The following is a 2,500-nucleotide window of genomic DNA, read 5'->3' as shown; positions in this document are numbered from 1 at the left end:
AGGAGAATGTGCAGGAAAGAAATGGTGAAAGCAAAGTGAGAAAGAGAGCAGCAAACAGGTTGTTGATGGATCAACGGCACTGTGTGTGCAGAAGCATGAGCAGCCTGTGGATGGCAGCAAAAGCCTACTGCACCTGGTATTCCCAGGCAGTCTCCCATCCAAGTACTAACCAGGCCTCAGTCTGCTTGGTTTCCGAGATCAGACGGGATCGGGCGTTTTCAGACTAGTGTGGCCGTAGACATCGATGTCATGGCTTTCTCTTTACTTAACCGGACATAAGGCTGTTCTTCACTTCTTTTTCTCCTTCCATGCATTCATGCAAATAATCAGCACTCAAGATTCATTTCACCATTTTCCTTCCGCCACACCCACCTCTTGCTGCTCTGACTCCCACACAAGCAAACGACAAGCCCTATCCTTCATTGCCTTGCCTCAAGCTTCAAAACTGCCTGACTTTCACCATTCCCTCACTCACCCACAAATCACTCACTCACTCACTCACCCCCCAATCTCACGCTCGCCAACCTCGAAATCTCTCATCCCCTCAAATCGCTCTCCCCCAAATCTCCCCATCCCCAAATCTCTCCTCCCCCAAAAAAGCTTCCACCGCCCCCAAAACACCAGGATTGTTTCATTTCCAATCCCACCAATTATTAAGCCAGATCGCTGTTGTAGCCACATTTCGGAACCCCATGTGGCAAGTGGCGCCTGCTACCCGGCATTCTGATTTGCAACACTCCTCACATGAACACACATGCATTCCAGCAGCATGCTAGTTGGCTTTACATTTTTCCTGCATTGAATTGCAGCTCTTCCTGCACGATTCTTTGTTCTCTTGCTGTTTGTCCCTCCCAGGTTTCTATGCACCTTGTCTCTCCTCTCTGTTGCTGCGTCCTGGTGTGCCTGCGCCAGCGTGTATTCTTTTGCCAACTTATTTTGTTGTTCTGTGTTCTTTCGCCCCTTGCGACGACCCCGTTACATATGTGGAGCAGCAGGAGAATGTGCAGGAAAGAAATGGTGAAAGCAAAGTGAGAAAGAGAGCAGCAAACAGGTTGTTGATGGATCAACGGCACTGTGTGTGCAGAAGCATGAGCAGCCTGTGGATGGCAGCAAAAGCCAACTGCACCTGGTATTCCCAGGCAGTCTCCCATCCAAGTACTAACCAGGCCTCAGTCTGCTTGGTTTCCGAGATCAGACGGGATCGGGCGTTTTCAGACTAGTGTGGCCGCAGGCATCGATGTCATGGCTTTCTCTTTACTTAAACGGACATAAGGCTGTTCTTCACTTCTTTTTCTCCTTCCATGCATTCATGCAAATAATCAGCACTCAAGATTCATTTCACCATTTTCCTTCCGCCACACCCACCTCTTGCTGCTCTGACTCCCACACAAGCAAACGACAAGCCCTATCCTTCATTGCCTTGCCTCAAGCTTCAAAACTGCCTGACTTTCACCATTCCCTCACTCACCCACAAATCACTCACTCACTCACTCACCCCCCAATCTCACGCTCGCCAACCTCGAAATCTCTCATCCCCTCAAATCGCTCTCCCCCAAATCTCCCCATCCCCAAATCTCTCCTCCCCCAAAAAAGCTTCCACCGCCCCCAAAACACCAGGATTGTTTCATTTCCAATCCCACCAATTATTAAGCCAGATCGCTGTTGTAGCCACATTTCGGAACCCCATGTGGCAAGTGGCGCCTGCTACTCGGCATTCTGATTTGCAACACTCCTCACATGAACACACATGCATTCCAGCAGCATGCTAGTTGGCTTTACATTTTTCCTGCATTGAATTGCAGCTCTTCCTGCACGATTCTTTGTTCTCTTGCTGTTTGTCCCTCCCAGGTTTCTATGCACCTTGTCTCTCCTCTCTGTTGCTGCGTCCTGGTGTGCCTGCGCCAGCGTGTGTTTTTTTGCCAACTTATTTTGTTGTTCTGCGTTCTTTCGTCCCTTGCGTCGACCCCCTTGCATTTGTGTAGCAGCAGGAGAATGTGCAGGAAAGAAATGGTGAAAGCAAAGTGAGAGAGAGAGCAGCAAAAAGGTTGTTGATGGATCAACGGCTCTCTGTGTGCAGAAGCATGAGCAGCCTGTGGATGGCAGCAAAAGCCTACTGCACCTGGTATTCCCAGGCAGTCTCCCATCCAAGTACTAACCAGGCCTGACTCTGTTTAGCTTCCGAGATCAGACGTTTTCAGACTAGTGTGGGCGTAGGCATCGATGTCATGGCTTTCTCTTTACTTAACCGGACATAAGGCTGTTCTTCACTTCTTTTTCTCCTTCCATGCATTCATGCAAATAATCAGCACTCAAGATTCATTTCACCATTTTCCTTCCGCCACACCCACCTCTTGCTGCTCTGACTCCCACACAAGCAAACGACAAGCCCTATCCTTCATTGCCTTGCCTCAAGCTTCAAAACTGCCTGACTTTCACCATTCCCTCACTCACCCACAAATCACTCACTCACTCACTCACCCCCCAATCTCACGCTCGCCAA

At 49.4% G+C, this 2,500-nt stretch overlaps 1 non-coding gene and 1 pseudogene across 1 annotated transcript; both read right to left on the bottom strand.

Moving 5' to 3' along the window:
• Positions 1-121: 121 nt before the first annotated feature.
• On the bottom strand, positions 122-240 carry LOC139246777 (5S ribosomal RNA). The gene has a single exon (XR_011590592.1). It is a non-coding gene; the product is annotated as a 5S ribosomal RNA (ribosomal RNA).
• An 874-nt stretch (positions 241-1,114) lies between these two features.
• Positions 1,115-1,233, bottom strand: LOC139246108 (5S ribosomal RNA; annotated as a pseudogene).
• Between the last annotated feature and the right edge of the window lie 1,267 nt (positions 1,234-2,500).

The sequence above is a fragment of the Pristiophorus japonicus genome, unplaced genomic scaffold (assembly GCF_044704955.1).
Source record: "Pristiophorus japonicus isolate sPriJap1 unplaced genomic scaffold, sPriJap1.hap1 HAP1_SCAFFOLD_247, whole genome shotgun sequence".
Lineage (NCBI taxonomy): Eukaryota > Metazoa > Chordata > Chondrichthyes > Pristiophoridae > Pristiophorus > Pristiophorus japonicus.
The sequence above is the reverse complement of the archived record's forward strand: the minus strand, read 5'-3'. Positions and strand labels throughout refer to the sequence as shown.